The sequence below is a fragment of the Oncorhynchus kisutch genome, linkage group LG21 (assembly GCF_002021735.2).
Source record: "Oncorhynchus kisutch isolate 150728-3 linkage group LG21, Okis_V2, whole genome shotgun sequence".
Lineage (NCBI taxonomy): Eukaryota > Metazoa > Chordata > Actinopteri > Salmoniformes > Salmonidae > Oncorhynchus > Oncorhynchus kisutch.
In genome coordinates, this window is record NC_034194.2 from 4,302,137 (window position 1) to 4,329,064 (window position 26,928).

At 42.9% G+C, this 26,928-nt stretch overlaps 1 long non-coding RNA gene across 1 annotated transcript; it reads left to right on the plus strand.

Annotated features, from left to right (window-relative positions):
• Window positions 1-2,831: 2,831 nt before the first annotated feature.
• LOC116356149 (uncharacterized) lies at window positions 2,832-15,558 on the plus strand. Its single transcript, XR_004204612.1, has 2 exons — window positions 2,832-3,409; window positions 12,662-15,558. It is a non-coding gene; the product is annotated as an uncharacterized LOC116356149 (long non-coding RNA).
• The last annotated feature ends 11,370 nt before the right edge of the window (window positions 15,559-26,928 follow it).

Sequence of the window (26,928 nt, forward strand, 5' to 3'; positions counted from 1 at the left end):
AATAGCCTTAATTTCTCAGAAATAGAACAGACTAACGATTTTCAGAAGAAAATTATTTTTCTGGCCATTTTGAGCCTGTAATCGAAACAACAAATGCTGACGCTCCAGATACTCAACTAGTCTAAAGAAGGCCAGTTTTATTGCTTCTTTAATCAGAACAACATTTTTCAGCTGTGCTAACATAATTGCAAAATTATTTTCAATGAGCAATTAACCTTTTAAAATGAGAAACTTGGAGAATTTAAAATATAGAATATATTTTTATTTGTTTAACACTTTTTTGGGTTACTACATGATTCCATATGAGTTATTTCATAGTTTTGATGTCTCCACTATTATTTTACAATGTAGACACTAGTTACAATAAAGAAAAAACATCGAATTTGGAGGTGTGTCCAAACAATTTACCGGTATTGTATATGCATTGTGGAGGAGAACTGATCCTCTAACTGTACAAAGGCATAACATCTACACAGTCTGTGTTTTAAAAGTCCCAGCTGGATTGAATTGAGCTATTTAAAATGACATATTTGAATGTCAAATGATTTGTTCTGTTTGTCAATACAAGACAGGGTCTGTGGAGGCTTGGCCTATTAGTGGTAGATTTGGGGGAGAATTTGACATGTCAGTTGGAGTAGTGATACATTTTTGGAGGGACCCTTGTCACTACAGCCAATCAATGAGCTGCTTCCCTTCCCCCACATCTCAGGCAGTTCTGTTACTCACAACACTTCCTGCTTTCCTCAAAAATGGAAAAGCCCACTGAGATAAAGCCTTGCCATTTTTTACGATCAGGAAATAATATTTCATGTTTTACGCATACCTCAGCCAGCATTGTGAATGGTTAGAAAATAATATGTCATGTTTTACTCGTACCTCAGACAGAATTGTGAATGGTTAGGAAATATGTCATGTTTTACTCGTACCTCAGCCAGCATTGTGAATGGTTAGGGAATAATATGTCATGTTTTACTCGTACCTCAGCCAGCATTGTGAATGGTTAGGAAATAATATGTCATGATTTACTCGTACCTCAGCCAGCATTGTGAATGGTGCCTGATGAAATGACAAACTAGACCATGGCAGTAAATCTAATACCTAGGTGTTTTTAGTCATGCATGAAAGGTCTGGGGTGGTTCTGTGGTTATAAGTTACTGACCATTTCTGGCCATGCTGGCAGGGTCTGAATCAAACCTAATGTCCACCTGACACACTGGCAGGGTCTGAATCAAACCCAATATCCACCTGGTACACTGGCAGGGTCTGAATCAAACCCAATGTCCACTTGGCACACTGGCTGTTGTGCACTTGAGTGAGGACCCAAAAGCGGTTTAACAAAAACAGAGTCCTTTAATGTAAACACAGGGAAGACATAGATCCTCTTCAGATGTAGATAATGGAAAAATAGACAACCCGCAGAGAGGGCGACAAATGAAACAAAAGGTCCTTCTGATAATTACAAAAGAGCCCCCTTCTTAGCAGCAGGGTGGGTTAGCGGCGACAGGCTGCAGGTCTCTCTGGGTAGGCGCGGGTCGTAGAGGAACAGTGGTACCTGATCTCACGTAGCATCAGATGAACTGGACACAGTACAAACGATAACACAGTTAGCTGAGTACAGGATGCACTTGCCAGGCAGATTCCGACAGGACAAGGGTGAAGCAAACGAGACGATAGTCTGTTTCTGGCATGAGAAACTCAAACGAGAATCTGACAAAGAAAGAAGCAGGAACAGAGAGAGAAATAGAGACCTAATCAGAGGGAAAAAGGGAACAGGTGGGAAAGGGGTGAACGAGGTAGTTAGAGGAGATGAGGAACAGCTGGAGGAGGAGAGAAAGAGAAGGTAGCCTAATACGACCAGCAGAGGGAGACAGAGTGAAGAGAAAGAACAGGAACAAGACATAATATGACAAGATATGACACTGGCAGGGTCTGAATCAAACCCAATGTCCACTTGGCACACTGGCAGGGTCTGAATCAAACCCAATGTCCACCTGACACACTGGCAGGGTCTGAATCAAACCCAATGTCCACCTGGTACACACACTGGCAGGGTCTGAATCAAACCCAATGTCCACTTGGCACACTGGCAGGGTCTGAATCAAAACCAATGACCACCAGCCACACTCAGGGTCTGAATCAAACCCAATGTTAAGGGGAGGGAATATTGGTTAAGAGGGTGATGATTATTGTTGTTCTACTGCCTGATTGTTATGCAAAAACACTGTTAACAAAAGCTTTGTTAAATCAGCACAACAGTTTTCATCTGTGCTAACATAATTGCAAAAGAGTTTTCTAATGATCAATTAGCCTTTTAAATGATACACTTGGGTTAGCTAACACAACGTGCCATTGGAACACAGCAGTGATGGTTGCTGATAATGGGCCCCTGTACACCTATGTAGATATTCCATGAACAAATCTGCCGTTTCCAGCTACAATAGTCATTTACAACAATAACAATGCCAACACTGTGTTTCCGATCAATATGATGTTATTTTAATGGACAAATAAAAGTGATTTTCTTTCAAAAACAAGGAGATTTTCTATGTGACCCCAAACATTTGTAAGGTAGTATACATCTACATGATGTATTGTTACACCAGTAGCTAGCTACTTATTTAGATTTGGTATGACTTAATGAAACTGTCAAATGTGCTGTAGTAAAAAAAAATTGTTCGCACTAATCAATCAACACATTTTGTTTGTCTAAATATAATAGTATTATTTAATTAAATCAATTAAAAACAATCTTTGTCTGAAAATAAAATATGATCCAGTTGACTGCGTTTCCCACTCCAGTCAGCAGACGGCGATGTGCGTATTTCAGGCGATGCCGCTAGCGTGACGTATAATCTAGTGGACGGTTCTTCATAAACAGCTAGTCAACCACCTCGGTAGCTTGCTAGCCAACATAGCCGGAAGATTCAAGCTATTTAGACGCTTTCGGTGTATATTAGCTTCTGTGTTTTAGACACGCTTCTGTCTTATTTACTTGTTAACCTATTTAATATTACGTTTTTATTAGTCAGCTATAGTAGCTGGCTGGTTAAGTTAGCACTAGCCTAGTCGCTAATGATAGCTAGCTAGCTAACATCCACGAACATGAGCTCCCTAAACTACTCCCCTCCTGTTAAAGAAGAGGAGGTCTGCTGGACGGAGAAAGAAGCTCTGGGGCTGAACATTGTCGTGAAAGAAGAGAAGGAAGAGGAGGATGTCACAGTAAAACAAGAAGTAGAGGGTGAGGCTGTTACCGTGAAAGAAGAAGAGGAAGACTCGTTCAGAGTGAAAGAGGAGGAGGCTGTTACAGTAAAAGAAGAGGAGGATGCAGTTTTTGGAGTGAAGAAGGAAGGAGAGATTACTGTCACATTGAAAGATGAAGAGGTGGATATCAGAGATCTGAGTAACACCAGTAAGTATCGCCTTAAATTCGTTTTTAACTTTGGATATTCGGAGTTGGCTCGTCAATACCTCTTCAACGGAGGGCACTAGAATTATGACTTATGTCTAGAATCAGACTATGTAGAGAGCAAGCTACCCCTTGTTTGACTTAACATATATATTTGAGAATAGTCTATCTGCTGACCGCAGACTGGGGGGCATGGCTTGTAGTGGTTTTCATGTAGTGATTTTTTACTACACACGTTGCTGCCCAATAGTGCCATGCGAAAGTTGAGTTGGCTACACCAAAGATTATGGATATACTGACAAGATGTCTCTTCGCCCTAACAAGGGGAGCCGTTGTCCACAAAGCGGCACTGCTGGTTCTCTAGCTCACACCTTTCTTTGGATTGGTGTATACTAATAATTATTGTAATCATTTTTAAAAATATATTCTATGAGAGTTGTTGAAGTCAGCCGCCTGTATTCAATGGAGAGAGATGCTAAGCTACTAGCCTCATGTCATGAATATGCATAACCATCTGGAGACAACTCCTACAGTGTTTTATTAGAACACACCGTTCTATACAGTCCACCTGGTAGAGGTTCATATCTGACAGAGATGAACACACCGTTCTATACAGTCCACCTGGTAGAGGTTCATATCTGACAGAGATGAACACACCGTTCTATACAGTCCACCTGATAGAGGTTCATATCTGACAGATGAAAATCTCTTTTAGGAACTTAGAAAGAGGGGGAGTCTAAAGCTGCAACAACTAGAATTGTGCCTTTTGGCTTCTGGACAATGAAATAAAGTTGATATGAAAATTACATAGTGGTGGGTCTCCAATAGAACAGGAGAGAATTGGCATAGCGGTGGGTCCAACAGGTAAATAAATTGTCCCAAATTACAAATTACTCCTGTCTACACAGAAATCAATACAATTCTTGACCAGAAAGCATGACGTTGTCACAGAGGAATCAGGGATCATTAGCTTCTTTTTTTTAAATGCCTGTGTTTGGTTTCAAATCACAAGCTTGTTGGCTTTCGCCTGTTTGGGCAATGCGTGTGGCAATATGCCTCGCTGATTATTGAGTTGTGGCTGTCAGTGAAAAGCAGCTCAAATATGTGTGAAGATAATGTCTCTTGAGTATAATTTAAAATGTTGACTCAAGAAGAAGGGGAGGGTTGTGTGGTGAGGATATTGGTGAGTCTCTCGTCAGAATTTCCTCTGCTGGCTTCCACCAATTCTTGCTCCTTCATTGTTTCATTGTGTGTATTGATTTCCCTTAGATTGAGTTTATTATATCAATTCCCCATTACAAATAAATATAAATAGTCTATCACTAGTTAACTGAAATACTTACCAATCTTGGCTTTAGGCAAAGGACCAACACAGTCCACCAGAAACCTGCTGAAAGGTTTGTCAAAAGCAGGAATAGGCTGCAAAGGTGCAACTGGCTCGGTTTACCTGCCCGCTGGCAAACACCACAGGATTTACAGTGAGCCACAACATCCTGTGTCAGCCTTCTTGTTGACCCCAAGATGGCCTGCTATACTACCATCGTTAGCCAACCTCAGTATCTCTTGCTGAAGCTCAACTGGAACAACAATTTGAGATATATTGGGCCAATCATCTTGTCCAGAAGTGGAGCGAAAACACCATTTACTCATTAGACCACCATTTCCTCGTTAGAACGCTGTTTCCTCATTAGAACGCTGTTTCCTCATTAGAACGCTGTTTCCTCGTTAGAACGCCGTTTCCTCGTTAGAACGTCGTTTCCTCGTTAGAACACCGTTTCTGTCAAAATTACCAATGGAAACTTCATTAAACTCCTCTTCTGGATGTATCTCAGCAAAAAGAGGAGAGGGTGAAACATCTTTACTTTGTTCATCAATCAGCTGCTTCCTAGACATCCAAGTGTCAACTATAGGGATCCTCTCTTCATTCAGAGGTTCTACAAACTCTCACCTTTGGGTTTTTCAAAGGAGAGGTCAACTCTGGAGGTTTACAGAAATCAGGATCACCCATAAATGTTTGACAGATCGACCATGGTGGGATCGCTAACATCCTCAACACTAGACTTGCTCCCAGTGAATTTCCTAGACCGAGCACGTGTAATGGCACATGCTGAGAACACTGTAGGGTACTTTTCTGATAACCCATCAGGTTCCTCAATTCTGGGTTCCTTACAAACGACAGGATTTTTCACAACCTTCCCTCCAGCCAAATAATTTCCCAATATGAATGAGACCCCCTTCACCGGTAGGCTAGGACTCACTCCAACGACAACGGAATGAGACATAAGATCAGATTCCAGTTCCACATTATATAAAGGAACTTCCATGCAACCCATCTCCACGCCTTGTACTAACACACTGTAACCAGTTGCTGAAGTGTCAAAGATAAAACACCCTCCGACATGAAGGTCTTCCCCAGTATAGTACTGTAGAAACACCCTCCAACATGATGGTCTTCCCCAGTATAGTACTGTAGAAACACCCTCCAACATGAAGGTCTTCCCCAGTATAGTACTGTAGAAACACCCTCCAACATGAAGGTCTTCCCCAGTATAGTACTGTAGAAACACCCTCCGACATGAAGGTCTTCCCCAGTATAGTACTGTAGAAACACCCTCTAACATGAAAGGCTTCCCCAGTATAGTACTGTAGAAACACCCTCCAACATGAAGGGCTTCCCCAGTATAGTACTGTAGAAACACCCTCCAACATGAAGGGCTTCCCCAATATAGTACTGTAGAAACACCCTCCAACATGAAGGGCTTCCCCAGTATAGTACTGTAGAAACACCCTCCGACATGAAGGGCTTCCCCAGTATAGTACTGTAGAAACACCCTCCGACATGAAGGGCTTCCCCAGTATAGTACTGTAGAAACACCCTCCGACATGAAGGGCTTCCCCAGTATAGTACTGTAGAAACACCCTCCGACATGAAGGGCTTCCCCAGTATAGTACTGTAGAAACACCCTCCGACATGAAGGGCTTCCCAGTATAGTACTGTAGAAACACCCTCCAACATGAAGGGCTTCCCCAGTATAGTACTGTAGAAACACCCTCCGACATGAAGGGCTTCCCCAGTATAGTACTGTAGAAACACCCTCCGACATGAAGGGCTTCCCCAGTATAGTACTGTAGAAACACCCTCCGACATGAAGGGCTTCCCCAGTATAGTACTGTAGAAACACCCTCCAACATGAAGGGCTTCCCCAGTATAGTACTGTAGAAACACCCTCCGACATGAAGGGCTTCCCCAGTATAGTACTGTAGAAACACCCTCCGACATGAAGGGCTTCCCCAGTATAGTACTGTAGAAACACCCTCCAACATGAAGGGCTTCCCCGGTATAGTCCTGTAGAAACACCCTCCGACATGAAGGGCTTCCCCAGTATAGTCCTGTAGAAACACCCTCCGACATGAAGGGCTTCCCCAGTATAGTACTGTAGAAACACCCTCCAACATGAAGGGCTTCCCCGGTATAGTCCTGTAGAAACACCCTCCGACATGAAGGGCTTCCCCAGTATAGTCCTGTAGAAACACCCTCCGACATGAAGGGCTTCCCCAGTATAGTACTGTAGAAACACCCTCCGACATGAAGGGCTTCCCCAGTATAGTACTGTAGAAACACCCTCCAACATGAAGGGCTTCCCCAGTATAGTACTGTAGAAACACCCTCCAACATGAAGGGCTTCCCCAGTATAGTACTGTAGAAACACCCTCCGACATGAAGGGCTTCCCAGTATAGTACTGTAGAAACACCCTCCAACATGAAGGGCTTCCCCAGTATAGTACTGTAGAAACACCCTCCAACATGAAGGGCTTCCCCAGTATAGTACTGTAGAAACACCCTCCAACATGAAGGGCTTCCCCAGTATAGTCCTGTTTTAAGAAGGTTATAACCAAGGATAATTTGGCGTTCTGATTTTGAATTGTAAGACCCCTTGAAGTATCAACAAAAAATATTAGAAAGTTAATTCATGTCAAAACATGATTTGGCCGTACTGCTGTAACCCATAGTAACACATTGGATAACATTGACAACATGGAACAACAGTAACCATAGTAACATTGTTTCCCCCAAAAATCTAAAGGAAGTTTGTTCGGAAGTGTCTGTCCTTTATGAGATATATAAAACAAAATGTCTTTAACCCCTTATTTATGTCACTAAAGTCATTCCACATTTTGTTACGTTACAGCCTTACAATAAATACAAATACGAATCAAATCAAATTTTATTTGTCACATACACATGGTTAGCAGATGTTAATGCGAGTGTAGCGAAATGCTTGTGCTTCTAGTTTCGACAATGCAGTAATAACCAACAAGTAATCTAACTAACAATTCCAAAACTACTGTCTTATACACACAAGTGTAAGGGGATAAGAATATGTACATAAAGATATATGAATGAGTGATAGTACAGAGCGGCATAGGCAAGATACAGTAGATGGTATCGAGTACAGTATACATATGAGATGAGTATGTAAACAAAGTGGCATAGTTAAAGTGGCTAGTGATACATGTATTGCATAAAGATGCAGTAGATGATATAGAGTACAGTATATATGTATACATATGAGATGAATAATGTTGGGTATGTAAACATTATATTAGGTAGCATTGTTTAAAGTGGCTAGTGATATATTTTACATAATTTCCCATCAATTCCCATTATTAAAGTGGCTGGAGTTGAGTCAGTGTGTTGGCAGCAGCCACTCAATGTTAGCGGTGGCTGTTTAACAGTCTGATGGCCTTGAGATAGAAGCTGTTTTTCAGTATCTCGGTCCCAGCTTTGATGCACCTGTACTGACCTCGCCTTCTGGATGATAGCGGGGTGAACAGGCAGTGTTTCGGGTGGAACGCTTTGCGTTCCTAGGAATCATTCTACACATAATACCCCATAATGAAAAAGCGAAAATGGGTTTTTAGAAAAAATTATAATATTTATTTACCTAAGTATTCAGACCTTTGCTATGAGACACTAAATTAAGCTCAGGTGCATCTTGTTTCCATTAATCATCCTAGATATATTTGTTCAACTTGATTGGAGTCCACCTGTGGTAAATTCAGTTGATTGGACATGATTTGGAAAGGCACACACCTGTCTGGCTACCACCGCATTCTGAAACGATATGCCATCCCATCTGGTTTGCGCTTAGTGGGACTATCATTTGTTTTTCAACAGGACAATGACCCAGCACTCCTCCAGGCTGGGTTAAGGGCTATTTGACCAAAAAGGAGAGTGTTGGAGTGCTGCGTCAGATGACCTGGCCGCCACAATCACTCGACCTCAACCCAATTGAGATGGTTTGGGATTAATTGGACAGCAGAGTGAAGGAAAAGCAGCCAACGAGTGCTCAGCATATGTGGGAACTCCTTCAAGACTGTTGGAAAAGCATTCCATATATTTTGAGTAGTTTACCACTTTTTTGGTTACTACATGATTCCATATGTGTTTTCATAGTTTTCACTATTATTCTACAATGTAGAAATAAAAAAACAAGAATAACCCTTGAATGAGTAGGTGTGTCAACTTTTGTCTGGTACTGTATATCTCATGAATATTTTTACATTCAGTTACAAAAAACACTTTCTTACCACTTCCTCCATAGTCAAACAATGTAAGGAAAGCTTTTTTTTTTATCAAAAGGGATGCTGTCAAAATGTTTTGAATTCAAATTGATTTACCCAGCCTACAAAGCACTACAGCCACTCTCTGATGACCAGTTCTGCTCTTTTATTGCGGTATCTATTCTAGGTTAAACCTCAAAGGAAGACCGCTTTATCATGTGGAAGTTTCATTCAGGTCTCTGTTTAACTAGATACTGTTTGTCTTTGGCAGGAGAGAGACCAGACTCTCACTATGACAGCAGGAAGAGTCCTTCAGGGGAACCAGACCCAGAGACACCCAAACCAGCGAGACAACACCACTGCTCCCACTGTGAAAAGAGTTTTCGCTGGTTAGGGAACCTAAAACTGCATGAGAGAATACACACAGGAGAAAGCCTTACCACTGCTTCTTGTGTAGAAAGAGTTTTACTGTGTTAGCTACCCTGAAAAGGCATGAGAGAATACACACAGAAGAAAAGCCGGGCACTGAAGATGTGGATGTCGATTTAAGGCAGTCCCCCGCACCTCTCAGATTCAGAGTGGTTGGGTTAAATGCAGAAGACACATTTCAGTTGAATGCATTCAGTTGTACAACTGACTAGGTATCCCCTTTTCCCGTTCCCTTTTATAGAGCTCTGCTCAGCCTATAAACATGAAAGTAAGGTTAGATTTGATGTTCTACATTATTATTATTAGGGGCGGCCACCAAGTTATGAAAATTATGGTATGTTCTGAAAACGGACTTCAGGTTTTTGAGGAATCTAGCCTCACAAGAAGACAGTTTTATTTTATGGAGGTTTAATTCCGTTCTCTTTTTAGTATTTAACTAAATAAATACTCTGTCTTTGGTAGGAGAGGGACCAGACTTCTCACTGTTCCCACTGTGGAATGAGTTCTATTCAGTTAGGGAGCCGGAAGGAGCATAAGAGGAAACGCACGATAAAAGTCCGACCACTGCTCTCTCTCTGTGTGGAAGGATATTTTCCCAGTCAGAGAACCTGAAATTACATGAGAAAATAGAAAGGCTGTATTCTGACTAATATTTTTGACTGAGAATTTGTGTTTTTGTTTATGCCACATGAAAACATATTGTTTATGATTATACCTGTCCATATATGGTGCCACAGTTGACAATGCATGTCAGAGCAAATTCCAAGCCATGAGGTCGAAGAAATTGTCCATAGAGCTCCGAGACAGGATTGTGTTGAGGCACAGATAGGGGAAGGGTACCAAAAAATATCTGCAGCATTGAAGGTCCCCAAGAGCACATTCTTAAATGGAAGCAGTTTGGAACCACCAAGACTCTTCCTAGAGCTGGCTGCCCGGCCAAACTGAGCAGTAAGGGGAGAAGGACCCGATGTTCACTCTGACAGAGTTCCAGAGTTCCTCTGTGGAGATGGGAGAACCTTCCAGAAGGACAATCATCTCATGCAGCACTCAACCAATCAGGCCTTTAATGGTTGAGTGGCCAGACGGAGGCCACTCCTCAGTAAAAGGCACATGACAGCCTGCTTGGAGTTTGACAAAAGGCACCTAAAGGACTCTCAGACCATGAGAAACAAGATTCTGTGGTCTGATTAAACCAAGATTGAACTCTTTGCCCTGACTGCCAAGCGGCTGCCCTGACTGCCAAGCGGCTAGCCTGGCGTAAAGCGTGGTGGTGGCGGCAGCATCATGCTGTGGAGATGTTTTTCAGCTGCAGGGACTGGGAGACTAGTCAGGATCGAGGGAAAGATGAACAGAGTGCAGAGAGATACTTGATGAAAACCTGCTACAGAGAGCCCAGGACCTCAGACTGGGGCGAAGGTTCACCTACCAAAAGGACAATGACCCAAAGCCCACAGCCAAGACATCTCAGGAGTGACTTCGGGACAAGTCTCTGAATATCCATGAGTGGCCCAGCCAGAGCCCGGACTTGAACTCGATCAAACGTCTCTGGAGAGAACTGAAAATAGCTGTGTAGCAAAGCTCCCCATCCAGCCTAACAGGGCTTGAGAGGATCTGCAGAGAATAATTGGAGAAACTCCCCAAATACAGGTGTGCCAAGCTTGTAGTGTCATACCCAAGAAGGCTGGAGGCTGTAATCGCTGCCAAAGTTGTTTCAACAAAGTACATAGTAAAGAGTCTGAATACTTACGTAAATATGAGTTTTCTGTTTATTTTAATAAATTAGCAAAAAAATCTAAGAACGTGTTTTTGGTTTGTCATTTTTGGGTATTGTAGATAGTTTTTGAAAATCCATTTTAGAATAAGGCGGTAATGTACAAAAATGTGGAAAAAGTGAAGGGGCCTGAATACTTTCCGAATGCACTGTATTGTTACACCATGTAGGAGCAGTATAGACCCAGTCTGTTCATTATATACATCTACGTGATGTATTGTTATACCATGTAGGAGCAGTATAGACCCAGTCTGTTCATTATATACATCTACATGATGTGTTGTTACACCATGTAGGAGCAGTATAGACCTAGTCTGTTCATTATATACATCTACATGATGTATTGTTACACCATGTAGGAGCAGTATAGACCTAGTCTGTTCATTATATACATCTACATGATGTATTGTTACACCATGTAGGAGCAGTATAGACCTAGTCTGTTCATTATATACATCTACATGATGTATTGTTACACCATGTAGGAGCAGTATAGACCTAGTCTGTTCATTATATACATCTACATGATGTATTGTTACACCATGTAGGAGCAGTATAGACCCAGTCTGTTCATTATATACATCTACGTGATGTATTGTTACACCATGTAGGAGCAGTATAGACCTAGTCTGTTCATTATATACATCTACATGATGTATTGTTACAGTAGGTCTGTGTTGTTAGGTGAAGTTATAGATCCTACAGTAGGTTTATATTAGGTGAAGTTATGGGTGCTACAGTAGGTCTATGTTATTGTTAGGTGAAGTTATGGGCCAATTAGTGTACAAACCCTCCGTACTGGTTGAAGTGTTTAAAGTATAAAGCAGTTGATTTGCAACAATAACACACAGGACATTCAAACAAGACGTACAATTATAATCCAAAAGTAATGTGAAATGCACTCATAAGCAACCTGTAAATAGAGGCTATTTTTGCTGTCAGCCTATGAGAACTCCCCTGAATTTTCCCCCACGGTGGTGAATTAGTGAATAGACACAGAACTTAATGTGAGCCTCCTTGAGTAGCACTCCTGATCTTGCACTGTAATATTCAGAATACTTTGTGAAAAACTAAAATCTTTGCTCACCATTTTCGCTCCAGGTAGATATATTACATCCATAACTATTGGTTTCTTCATTAGCAGGGAGGAGTTAATGCAATCAAATTGTGTGCGCATCGCCCTTGTGCTGCAGTTTTAGCAATCACAGTCAGGGGCCTATATTGGAGACCAAAAGTTGTCTGGCACAGTACTTAGGATTTCAACAACTTTAACTTTCTTCTAGCCTAAAATCATCAATGTTTCTAGACAAAATAGGACTTTCTCACTAGACTGTTTTAAGACCATTGTCAAATAATTTTTGAATTCATTACAGACAATTACAGTCAATTGTTGTACAACATCATGGCTACGCTGTTGGCATCACCTTTTTACAGTGGATTTCTGCTGTTGTGGGCCTTTAATCATCTGTCTGACTTTGTTGTTCACACAGGAGAGAGACGTGGCTATCATGGATCCTCTGGGGAGCCTCAACAACAACATCATGATGCTGACGAGGCAGAGAAGAGTCTTTCCATATCAGAATTCCTCAAGAAACACCAGCAGAGACCCACAGGGAAAAAATCTCATTGCTGCTCTGACTGTGGGAAGAGATTCACCTCCTCAGCAGGCATTACAATTCATCAGAGAATCCACACAGGAGAGAAACCTTATTGCTGTGATCAATGTGGGAAGAGATATCTTACATGTAGCAGTCTGACTAAACACCAGAGAACACACACAGGAGAGAATCTTTTTAGCTGCTCTGACTGTGGAAAGAGTTTTGTTTCTTCAGGATGTTTAGAATCACACCAGAGAACACACACAGGAGAGAAACCATATAGATGTGATCAATGTGGGAATAGATATGTTACATCTAGCAGTCTGACTAAACATCAGAGAACACACACAGGAGAGAAACCGTATAACTGTAAACAATGTGGGAAGACTTTTAGTCAGTCATTCAGCCTGATATCACACCAGAGAACACACACAGGAGAGAAACCGTATAGCTGTGATCAATGTGGGAAGAGTTTTGTTACTTCTAGCAGTCTGACTATACACCAGAGAACACACACAGGAGAGAAACCTTATAGCTGTGATCAATGTGACAAGAGATACTCTAGTAAAAGATCTCTGATCAAACATCAGAAAATACATACAGGAAGGAGTTGTTTCACGATATCAATGAAATAGAATCTCACTATTTAGAATGTTTTAACGTTGTAGTAGGAGTATTTTAATGTTGTCATAATGTAGAACCCTAAATATTTGTCCCCTGTTCTATTGATTTCAGCATAAGGATATTGGCCTGGCTCTGAATTGAAAAGAGTACTATTTATGTGATCTAACAAAAAGTGACTAACAAAAAAATAGTTGTGTTGCACTTACCGCGTTGGCGACCCACTTGAATCAATATGTAGCTAGCTGTTTTCTACAAATTGTCTTCTAACCAGTGATGTACACATTATTCCCAGATTCCGTGTGTTTTTTGAACTGTTCGTTTTAACAGGACGTGTAAGTGAATTATTGCCAATACATATGAAAAAGGGATGTACATTTGGTGTTGATATTTTATATTTACAATTCATGTAATATTTAGTCATTGTGATTATTTATGCAACCAACTGACAATTTTTGATTGCAATTATATTGACATTGTTGCCCTGCTTTTAGAATATCAGGGTTTATTCTCAGATGTGCCAACCCAAATGTACTAGAGAATTACATTATGGACTGGGCCCCGATCCAACAACATGCCTATCAAGTGTACCCTGAAAAAAGAGAGAAGCTCCGCAGTGAGGTGTAAAGTTACTAAGGATATTGCAGGATTTCCCTCTTGAAATCAGACATGTCCGTGGTAAGGACAACTCGGTTGCTGATTGTCTCAAGGGTGGGCAGTCAAAAATATTTGTGTTTTGTGTTTGCCAGTGCGTTACCATGGATCACAATTTATTTTGACTGTACATTTTTTCCGTATTGTTTATTTTGACTGTACATTTTGACTGTACCAATCACTGTACATTTCCGTATTGTTTAGGTTCTAGAGTTCTGATTCTTTTTTGTTTGGGGGATACCTAGTCAGTTGTACAACTGAATGCATTCAACTGAAATGTGTCTTCGGTACACTGATTGGTGTCACCTCGTTAGTCAGTATGTGTTACACCTGTGCTGGCTTGTCCATCTCGTTAGTGGGAAGGTGTTTCAGCTGAGCTGGTCCAGGTGCTATTTAAGAGTGTCTAGCCCAGTGCTCCAGTTGTCTTGATAGATGTGGAGAGTCAACACCTTTAGTTGATCTACCTTTTTTGTTAAAGATGTTTTCATTTCAGGTTGAAGCTTCTTTCTGAAGAGAGCTTATTTTTTTAAATGAATCAATACAAGCAAACAAGATCGGTTCCGGGGATTGGTATGGCAAATACCTTACGATTTGCCTGGACTGAAAAGGAGATGGAGCCGTGGAGTAGAGAGACATTTGGAAGGACCATTTTGATGGGATGCCTCAGGATAGAGGTGAAGGAAGTGCTCTGCCTTCAAGGGAACCCGAATGAGAAGGCTTTCGATGTGACGTTTCACAAAGAAGAAAAACATGACGAAGTAATGAAGATGGCAAAGGAAGCGGAGAAAACGGGACCCCTGTGCCATTATGCGGTGACCAGCCTTGCAAAGAACAACTTCAGGGTGGTCACCGTAACCATGTACAATCCGCATGTGAAAGATGAAGAGGTGAGGCCTTTCTGGGGAGGTACATGGACAATGTCTCCTCAGCAAGGTACCTCAGGGACTCCCTGGGTTTCTGGAACGGGAGGAGAGGGTTCCAGGCGTTACTCAGGGAGTCCCCGAAGAGTGTGGATGGCTACCTCCATCCTCCGGCGATGTTCTCCCTGGGGGCTGACAGGGGAACACTCTACTATGCCCGTCAGCCCCCGTTCTGCAGGCGTTGTATGGCCTACGGCCATATCCTGGCCTCGTGCAGCGCCAAGATTTTGTGGGTCGGAAGAGCACGAGGCCAAGGAATGTGACGAGCCCAAGGCTTGCCACGGGTGTGGCTCGAGCACACCTGTGGCGTGATTGCCCGGCTCGTCACAGGTCATACGCGTCTGCAGCTGGGGGGGGGGGAGCGGGGGATGGGGGGAGGAAAGAGAGGACGCATGCGGATTGTACGGATGGCACAGGGGAAAGGACGAAGAAGGGAAGAAGGAAGAGGCGAAAAGAAAGAGGAGAGAAGATGGAAAGAAGGAAAAAGAAGGAGAGATTAAAAAGAAGGTGGAAGAACGTGGAGGAGCTGAGAAGAGGGAGAAGGGGACAGTGGCACGAGAAGGAGTGGAAGAGGGAACGGGGACAGTGACGGAGGGGAGGGGGTGGGAAGGAGTGGGGGGACAGCCTGCCAGGCTTCCTCGAGGTCAAAATGAGGGATTTGGTGGAGGAGTTAGCGGGGATGGGACGTTGTGTCTCCCCGCTACCTCCTTCACCAAAGAAGAAAGGGATGAAGAGGGGGAGCTTGGCAGGAAGTGAGAGGGAGGGGGGTGTGGAGGGGGAGGGGGGGGGGTAATTTGTCCTCCCGGTTTGCCTCAGCCCATTGCATTTTAGTGGATGACTCCAGTGAGGGGTCGGTGGGCTGTTTGCTAGAGGGATGCTAGAGGGATGTGTGTAGATTTAAGAGGGAGTGGGATAAGGGGGAATCTTTTTGGGGCATAGGAGGGGTGCACTCAACAGGAGTAGGGATTTTGTGTGGGCATAGAGAGGTTAAAATAGAGCACACTTTGGTAATAATGCAGGGTAGAGTTTTGGGGATAGATGTTAAGTTTAGAGAAGCTAGATATGGGTTAATTGGGGTGTATGGGCCACAGGTGGCGGCAGACAGGAGGGAGATGGTGGACTGTCTGGCGCCCCTGTGTGTTACAAACAGGCACTTGGTGATAGGAGGAGACTTTAATATAGATTTAGGGGTAGGCGGTGACAGCAGTGCAGGTGCCATCTCTGGGCTAATGGCTTGCCATGGTCTGGTTGATGGTGGCCTGCACACTACTCCGGCAATGGTCGGTCCTACATGGCGCAACTCCAGGGGGGTTGCGCGGAGGCTCGACTACATTTTTGTATCCAGGTCTTTGGGTCAGTTGTCTGGGCGGCTGTTGCCTGTTTTCTTCACGGATCACGACGGGGTAGGCTCGAGCTTTCCTGGAGCGTGCGCATAGTGGCTTTCTAGAACATAATGAGACTTGTTCCGCTATGTTCTTTAAGTCGGTTAGGGCCAGGCAGAGTAGGAAGGTAATGCATGGAGTTAGGGAAGAAAATGGTAGTATAGTAAGTAAACCAGAGGAAATGGTCAGGGTGACAACTGATAATTTCCAAGGTTTATTTAAGGAAAGGGAAATAGATGTAGAGCAGGGAAACGTGTTTTTAGAACACTTGTCCCGGCGGTTGCCAGAGGACATTAGAGACGTGATGGAGGCCCAGATCTCACTAGAAGAGGTTGAGAGCGCTCTTAGGAGGATGGGAAAAGGGAAGGTGCCTGGGATGGATGGGCTGCCGGCTGAGTTTTACCTCAAGTTTTGGGGTATACTTGGACCAGTGGTTCTCGAAGTCTTGAAGGCCATCCTTGAGACGGGGGGATCAATGGCTGTTGGTGTGCTGTCACTTCTTTATAAGAAGGGGGAAGCAACTGACCTTGGCAACTGGCGGCCATTGACCATGCTGTGCGTAGATTACAAGATTCTTGCAAAGGTTTTAGCAGACCGGTTGCGCACAGCCCTTCCCTACGTCGTCCACGAGGATCAGACGTGCAGGGTAGAGGGCCGCTCTATAAGATGGAACCTACAGTTGATCAGGGATTCCATCGCTTGGGTTGAAGATAGAGGGCTGCCTTTAATGGTAGCAGCGCTAGATCAGGCGAAAGCTTTTGATCGCGTGAATAGATCTTTTCTATTCAGGGTGTTAGGTAGATTAGGATTTGGGGAGAAGTTTATAGGATGGATCCGTACTTTATATGTCGGAGCGGGGTGTCGAGTTAGTGTAAATAGTCACTTAGGTGACGTTTTTGACCTCTCGTCTGGGGTCAGGCAGGGATGCCCACTCTCGGCTCTCCTCTTCGTTCTGTACATGGAGCCTCTGGGGGCTGCCATTAGGGCAGACACAGGGGTGGAAGGCTTGTTGATCCCTGGAAGTGGTGGGCTGCGTGTTAAGATGACGCAGTACGCCGACGACACTTCCTTGCTGTTGTGCAAGGACTCGTGCCTGACAAGGTCCCTTGCCATCTTTGGGGATTTCACCCGAGCGTCGGGAGCAGTTCTGAACCATGCAAAGTCTTCCGTCAAGTTTTTCGGAAGATGGCGCGGTAGAACGGATGTGCCTGGGGGGTTATCTCTCTGTGAAGGGGCCCTGAGGATTCTCGGGGTTCATTTTGAGACCTCCGGCTCAGCGACGCTAAACTGGAACATGTGTATCGCAGTGGTACAGAGGAAGCTAGCAATGTGGAAGGCTAGGTATTTGTCTATTATGGGCAAAGTCCTGGTCCTAAAGGTGGATGTGTTGCCGTCTCTTTTGTATTTGGCATACATCTACCCATTGCCGGCTTGTCTGAGGAGGCCTCTAGTGAGGCTTGTGTTTCAGTTTATGTGGAGTGGCAGGTGCGAGTGGGTCGCCAGGGCACGCATGATCTGTCCCATCGGGGAGGGAGGTAGGGGGGTACCACATTTCCCCCTCAAGCTGGACGCCATTTTTGTTTCTTTCTTGTTGACGGAGCTTGCTCGTCCGGTTATACACCCGTCCGGTTACCTCCTGCGGGTGTTCTTCTCATATAAGGCGAGAAGCGTAATGGTGTGGTTTAACGCGGGTCCTCGGGCGGAACAGCTGCCGTGGCACTTTGGCCATGCGGCCAAGTGGCTGCGTGCGCACCCCGAGGTTGAAGTTGCCCGAGTAGGTTTAGACCACAGGCACCTCTACGAGGAGGTCAGGCAGGCAGGGAGTCCTGCGCCTGTAGCGGGCATCTCGTCAGTGGTCTGGGAGGGAGTGCAGGCGCGGGGCCTGGACAACAGGCTCAAGGACCTGAATTGGTTGGGCCTCCATAAGCGCTTGCCGGTACGTGCCATCTTGTACCGGTATAGTTTGGTGCAATCCCCCACCTGTCCAAGATCCTCTTGTGGCAGGGAGGAGACTGTGCGCCATGCCTTCTGGGACTGTGCCTTTGCCGGACTAGTATGGGCTAGGGCACGGGTGATGCTAGGTGTGGTTAGGAGTGATTTTGTTTTGACATGGGCTAGGCTAGAGAGAGGCGTAGGGAGAGCAAAGGGAACGGATAGGGACAAGTTTCTGCTCTGGCTTCTCATGAGTCTCTTTAAAAAGGGACTGTGGGAAGCCAGGAATAATTTAGTCAAGACAGGGAGAGATTGGGGGGTGGAAGGGATAGTGAGAAGGGTGGAAGGTGATTTGAGGGGGAGGGAGGAGAGGAAGTGGGGGAAGCATGCGGCACGGGAGAGGTGGAAAGGGGGTTTAGGGCTGGGAGTGTTAGAGTGAGTTTGGTAAGGGGGTAGATTAGGGAAGGAGAGATAGGGAAAGGGTTAGGTATTGGTTAGGTATGATGGGGAGGGACGATGCTCCCCTGAGGTTTGTTTTTGTTTGATGTTTTTGTAAATAGAATTAATTAAGAATGAATGAGAATTATGATTTTGTAATAGTATGAATGGTTTTGATTGTAATAAATTATTTTAACCACCTTTTTGGTTTCCCTCCTGTCTTTAAGTTTGGTGTGGGTGTTTCTTTTGTTTGCCTCTTCTTGGGCAGATATAGTGTCGATCATGGTGGGTGTCTTTTATGTCCCAGTTGTTGTTACTAGTCAACTTTCAGTGGACACCCCCATAGTGTCTTTCAGAACCCCTCCTAAAACCCCACCTGTTTAGTTGTGGCTGTTGTCAGTGACTCTTTGTTAATTCCCTCTTCTATTTAAGTGACATTTCTGGCTTTCTTGATGGGGAACGTAACAACAAACAATGGCGTAAAACAAGTTTATATTTTGGGTTGGATATTTCATCCAATTCTTAATATTTTAATCAATGGCATTTCTTTAGAATGCTCATTAGTCTTTCAGTTATTGTTTTTTATGTTTGTGTACTAAATATTTGTTTATTTTCATTTTTTTTCAATTTTTCCTGTGAAACCATTGTTTCATCCATGTCTGAAATGTGCTGTATAAATAAAGCTTGATTTGATCATATTGTAAAACAAATGAACCCAACGACTGACCAATCAACAGACTCTTGGTATGAAAAACAGTATCAATCCCACTTTTCAAGCCTGCTGAAGGAGTGGTAAACACCCCTGGCTCTACCAGGGACTTGCGGTGGTTTCCCACAGCTCTGCTTATGTCATGTTCTGTGGCCATGCTGTTCCATTTTTTGACTTACCCTGCAACCCAGAAACACATTTAGTTATATTATATAAAACACTCAAAGGAATGGATATGGAGCATCTATGGCCTCAGTTACACCTGGCACCTAAATGTGACTTCTGTCATACGATCATTCCAAGCTGTATTAGGTTCAGATCTACCAGGATGGGCCTTTGACAGTCTGGATGCAGTCAGGCCTCCGATTATGCATAAGCAATGTAAAGAGATCGGGTGAATGAGTGGGGAAAAGTACATTTGACACAAATGACCATGATATCAAATGTGTGTGTCTGAGGGGAAAATAACTCATACAGTCAAAAGGGGTGAGAAATTACACCAATATCAGTGGCCAACTTGCACTAATGTAAATAAACATAGATGATCAAATATATTCCCTTTTGCTTACGTGATGAACCGCTAAGGGAACACAAATATTTACCATCTAAACCATGTGACCTCTCACCTCTCTGGCTGTCATGCAGCAAAGGAAGAAGTGTGACCGAGAGCTCCCGATAAATCTTTAACAAACTTATCCTAAAACTTTAACTTCACCCATACTGATTACTACACTGTAGTACACTGCCAAGTGTGGGGATATGTCTACGAGACAACAACATACTGATTACTACACTGTAGCCAAGTGTGGTGATATGCCTACCAGACAAAAACAACATACTGATTACTACACTGTAGCCAAGTGTGGGGATATGTCTACGAGACAACAACATACTGATTACTACACTGTAGTACACTGCCAAGTGTGGGGATATGTCTACGAGACAACAACATACTGATTACTACACTGTAGCCAAGTGTGGTGATATGCCTACCAGACAAAAACAACATACTGATTACTACACTGTAGCCAAGTGTGGGGATATGTCTACGCGACAAAAACAACATACTGATTACTACACTGTAGCCAAGTGTGGGGATATGTCTATGAGACAAAAACAACATACTGATTACTACACTGTAGCCAAGTGTGGTGATATGCCTACGAGACAAAAACAAGGCAAGGGAGGCCAAGAAGCAGGTCAAGAAACGACGAAGAAAGAACCACTGACCATGGCCTCCTTGGAAACGCAAGATGGCAACATGACATCTCAGGAAGAAGCTAGGCTAGCTCACATCCTCAAAGTGATCAAAGAAGGAAATTACTCCCTCACAACACAATTTAACTTGAAAATGGCTGAGTTCAGCTGCTCCATCTCAGCACAGTTGGCTGAGTCACAGCTGCTCCATCTCAGCACAGTTGGCTGAGTTCAGCTGCTCCATCTCAGCACAGTTGGCTGAGTTCAGCTGCTCCATCTCAGCACAGTTTGCTGAGTCACAGCTGCTCCATCTCAGCACAGTTTGCTGAGTCACAGCTGCCCCATCTCAGCACAGTTGGCTGAGTCACAGCTGCTCCATCTCAGCACAGTTGGCTGAGTCACAGCTGCTCCATCTCAGCACAGTTGGCTGAGTTCAGCTGCTCCATCTCAGCACAGTTGGCTGAGTCACAACTGCTCCATCTCAGCACAGTTGGCTGAGTTCAGCTGCTCCATCTCAGCACAGTTGGCTGAGTTCAGCTGCTCCATCTCAGCACAATTGGCTGAGTTCAGCTGCTCCATCTCAGCATAGTTGGCTGAGTTCAGCTGCTCCATCTCAGCACATTTGGCTTGTAGACATAGCTTACTGACAGATCAATGAGGTAAGTTCCCAATACCCATGTAGACATAGCTTAGTGACAGATCAATGAGGTTAGATCCCAATACCCATGTAAACATAGCTTACTGACAGATCAATGAGGTTAGATCCCATGTAAACATAGCTTACTGACAGATCAATGAGGTCAGATCCCAATACCCATGAAAACATAGCTTACTGACAGATCAATGAGGTTAGATCCCAATACCCATGTAAACATAGCTTACTGACAGATCAATGAAGTCAGATCCCAATACCCATGTAAACATAGCTTACTGACAGATCAATGAGGTTAGATCCCAATACCCATGTAGATCTAGCTTACTGACAGATCAATGAGGTCAGATCCCAATACCCATGTAAACATAGCTTACTGACAGATCAATGAGGGTAGATCCCAATACCTATGTAAACATAGCTTACTGACAGATCAATGAGGTCAGATCCCAATACCCATGTAAACATAGCTTACTGACAGATCAATGAGGTCAGATCCCAATACCCATGTAAACATAGCTTACTGACAGATCAATGAGGTCAGATCCCAATACCCATGTAAACATAGCTTACTGACAGATCAATGAGGGTAGATCCCAATACCCTTGTAAACATAGCTTACTGACAGATCAATGAGGTTAGATCCAATGTAAACATAGCTTACTGACAGATCAATGAGGTCAGATCCCAATACCCATGTAAACATAGTGTCTTTGGATATTTATCATTAATGTGATGATGATTGTTTTATCAAATCGATTAAAGAACAAGAAGGCCCACACAATGTTTACAAAAGCTTTGATAAAGAGCAAGGCCCACACACTGTTTACAAAAGCTTTGATAAAGAACAAGAAGGCCCCCACACTGTTTACAAAAGCTTTGTAAAAGAACCAGAAGGTCCACACACTGTTTACAAAAGCTGTGATAAAGAACAAGGCCCCCACACTGTTTACAAAAGCTTCGATAAAGAACAAGAAGGCCCACACACTTTTAACAAAAGCTTTGATAAAGAACAAGAAAGCCCCCACACTGTTTACAAAAGCTTTGATAAAGAACAAGAAGGCCCACACACGTTTTACAAAAGCTTTGATAAAGAACAAGACGGCTCCCACACTGTTTACAAAAGCTTTGTAAAAGAACCAGAAGGCCCACACACTGTTTACAAAAGTTTTGATAAAGAACAAGAAGGCCCCCACACTGTTTACAAAAGCTGTGATAAAGAGCAAGGCCCACACACTGTTTACAAAAGCTTTGTAAAAGAACAAGAAAGCCCACACACTGTTTACAAAAGCTTTGATAAAGAACAAGAAGGACCACACACTGTTTACAAAAGCTTTGATAAAGAACAAGAAGGCCCACACGCTGTTTACAAAAGCTTTGATAAAGAACAAGGACCACACATTGTTTACAAAAGCTTTGATAAAGAACAAGAAGGTCCACACGCTGTTTACAAAAGCTTTGATAAAGAACAAGAAGGCCCCCACACTGTTTACAAAAGCTTTGATAAAGAACAAGGACCACACATTGTTTACAAAAGCTTTGATAAAGAACAAGGACCACACACTGTTTACAAAAGCTTTGATAAAGAACAAGAAGGTCCACACGCTGTTTACAAAAGCTTTGATAAAGAACAAGAAGGCCCCCACACTGTTTACAAAAGCTTTGATAAAGAACAAGAAGGCCCCCACACTGTTTACAAAAGCTTTGATAAAGAACAAGGACCACACATTGTTTACAAAAGCTTTGATAAAGAACAAGGACCACACATTGTTTACAAAAGCTTTGATAAAGAACAAGAAGGTCCACACGCTGTTTACAAAAGCTTTGATAAAGAACAAGAAGGCCCCCACACTGTTTACAAAAGCTTTGATAAAGAACAAGAAGGCCCACACACTTTTTACAAAAGCTTTGATAAAGAACAAGAAGGCCCCCACACTGTTTACAAAAGCTTTGATAAAGAACAAGAAGGCCCACACACGTTTTACAAAAGCTTTGATAAAGAACAAGACGGCCCACACACTTTTTACAAAAGCTTTGATAAAGAACAAGACGGCTCCCACACTGTTTACAAAAGCTTTGATAAAGAACAAGAAGGCCCACACATTTTTTACAAAAGCTTTGATAAAGAACAAGACGGCTCCCACGCTGTTTACAAAAGCTTTGATAAAGAACAAGACGGCTCGCACACTGTTTACAAAAGCTTTGATAAAGAACAAGGCCCACATGCTGTTTACAAAAGCTTTGATAAAAAACAAGGACCACACATTGTTTACAAAAGCTTTGATAAAGAACAAGAAGGCCCCCACACTGTTTACAAAAGCTTTGTTAAATAACAAGAAGGCCCCCACACTGTTTACAAAAGCTTTGATAAAGAACAAGGAGGCCCACACGCTATTTACAAAAGCTTTGATAAAGAACAAGGCCCCACACAGTTTACAAAAGCTTTGTAAAAGAACAAGAAGGCCCCCACACTGTTTACAAAAGCTTTGATAATGAACAAGAAGGCCCCCACACTGTTTACAAAAGCTTCATGTGTATGTATATAATGACCACATGTACTAGTTCAGACAATAATACACTGTATATAATGACCACATGTAGTAGTACAGACAATAATATACGGTATATAATGACCACATGTAGTAGTACAGACAATAATATACTGTATATAATAACCACATGTACTAGTTCAGACAATAATACACTGTATATAATGACCACATGTAGTAGTACAGACAATAATATACTGTATATAATGACCGCATGTAGTAGTCCAGACAATAATATACGGTATATAATGACCACATGTAGTAGTTCAGACAATAATACACTGTATATAATGACCACATGTAGTAGTACAGACAATAATATACTGTATATAATGACCGCATGTAGTAGTCCAGACAATAATATACTGTATATGTATATAATGACCACATGTAGTAGTTCAGACAATAATATACTGTATATAATGACCACATGTAGTAGTACAGACAATAATATACTGTATATAATGACCACATGTAGTAGTTCAGACAATACTGTATATAATGATCACATGTAGTAGTACAGACAATAATATACTGTATATAATGACCACATGTAGTAGTTCAGACAATAATATTCTGTATATAATGACCATATGTAGTAGTTCAGACAATAATATACTGTATATGTATATAATGCCAGACACCTGACTCATTCAGCTCTCATTCAGCCCCACATCACAGTTGAAGCCACATTCAAGTTTCTAAAGACGGTTGACATCTAGTGGAAGCCCTAGGAAGTGCAACTTGATCCATATCCCACTGTGTATTCAATAGGGGCTGGGTTGAAAATCGATCAACCTCAGATTTCCCACTTCCTGTTTGGATTTCTTCTCAGGTTTTTGCCTGCCATATGAGTTCTGTTATATTCACAGACATCATTCAAACAGTTTTAGAGTGTTTTCTATCCAATACTAATAAAAATATGCATATATTAGCAACTGAGACTGAGGTGTAGGCCATTTACTCTGGGCACCTTTCATCCAAGCTACTCAATACTGCCCTTGCAGCCATAAGAAGTTTAATGATGTGGTCTAACTGTTTACCAAGTGGGGAGCACTGAAGGAAGCATTGAACATGTTGTTCTGGAGGGAGGAGAGGTTTGGGGAGTACTGAAGGAAGCATTGAACGTGTTGGTCTGGAGGGTGGGGAGGTTTGGGGAGTACTGAAGGAAGCATTGAACGTGTTGGTCTGGAGGGTGGGGAGGTTTGGGGAGTACTGAAGGAAGCATTGAACGTGTTGGTCTGGAGGGTGGGGAGGTTTGGGGAGTACTGAAGGAAGCATTGAACGTGTTGGTCTGGAGGGAGGGGAGGTTCAAGCTGTCATCCTGGGTCATATTTTTAGAATGATCACTTGCGTCATGCAGCCATTCCTCTGGGTAACCCCGCTGTCTGAAATGCTCATCCAGACAATCAGTTTGTTCGTCATAGTCACTCTGTGTATATGACTGTATTGGCTGATGGAGAGGCTATTTTCTAGGGGTGTAGGGTGGAAGCTGTCTCCACATAACGGAATTCCTGCACGTCGGCTTCCTGTATAGGTCTGTGCTAAAGCCACTCCCCTCCCTCTTAATCAAAATGTCCAGGTAACTTGTTTCATGCGCATCAAAGGTGAGGGTGAATTTCAGATGTTTACTGCTTGTATTGATGAAGGAGTGGAATCAATGAAGTTCCTCTGCTGTGCCCTGGAATAGAAGGAAAACGTCATCAATGAAGACTTTTTCAGAGCCTGATGAGCTGCTAGAATGGATTGTTAGGGCTGACAATCTCATTCTTCTCAAACAACCCCACACACAGATTGACATAATTAGATGCTATTTTTTAAACTACAATGACCATAATGACCTGAGCGCCTACTTGTCTTGTCTGTGTTTCTTTTACACCTGCTACGTAAAAGAGACAGAGGAATGCACAATGGTCCATGCTATCTGGGATCCTTGGGACATCACTACCCTAAACCCTACCTTAACCATTTTAAATGTCAACTTTAATGGGTTAGGGACGTCTCAAGGATGTATCTACTTGAAAATGTATGGCCTAAGTGATTGATAGTTGGTATTCAGCAGTCATAAAGCCTAATTTGTGATTTGGTCAGACAGCAGCTCTACACTTTATTGACTGACTGATCCATTCAACCTTCCATCCCTCCTCAGCCTTCCTCTCCTCTGAAGAACACTTCTACAGCCAGAGGTGAGGTCACACATGGTTTGGATCGTAAATATTTATGTCCTCTTAGCGGTTCATCACGTCATCATGTAAGCAAAAGGGAATTGTCCACTGATATTTAATTTCTCAACCCTCCTGGCTGTATGAAAGTTAATTTCACCTCAGGCACACACATTTATTCTTTGTTATTACCCGAGCCACTGCCTCTTCACCCGCTATCATTCAGAAGGCGAGGTCAGTACAGGTGCATCAAAGCTGGGACCGAAAGACTGAAAAACTATCTCAAGACCATCAGACTGTTAAATAGCCATCACTAGCACAGAGAGGCTGCAGCCTACAAATAGACCTGAAATCATTGGCCATTTAATGAATGGAACACTAGTCACTTTAATAATGTCCCTTTAATAATGTCTACATATCATTTCTAATCTCATATGTGTAAACTGTCTCAGTCTATGCTGCTCTGACATTGTTTATGCATATATTTATATATTCTTATTCCTTTACTTAGATTTGTGTGTATTAGGTATTTGTTGTGAAATTGTTAGATATTGCTGCACTTGTTGGAGCTAGAAACACACGCATTTCCCTACACCTGCAACAACATCTGCTGAACACCTGTATGTGACCAAAAACATTTGTGTAAAATGTATTTTTCCCCACTCATTCACCCCATCTCTTTACATTGCTGATGCATATTCGGTGTCCTGACTATGTCAAAGGCCCATCCTGATAGACCTGAACCTAATGCAGCTTGGAGTGAACAGATGACAGAAGTCACATTTAGGTGCCAGGTGTAACTGAGGCCATGGATGCTCCATATCCATAATGTTGAGTGTTTTATATAATATGACTAAATGTGTTTCTTTCTGTGTTGCAGGGGCAGTCAAGAAATGGAACAGCAAGGCCACAGAACATGACATAATCAGAGCTGTGGGAGACC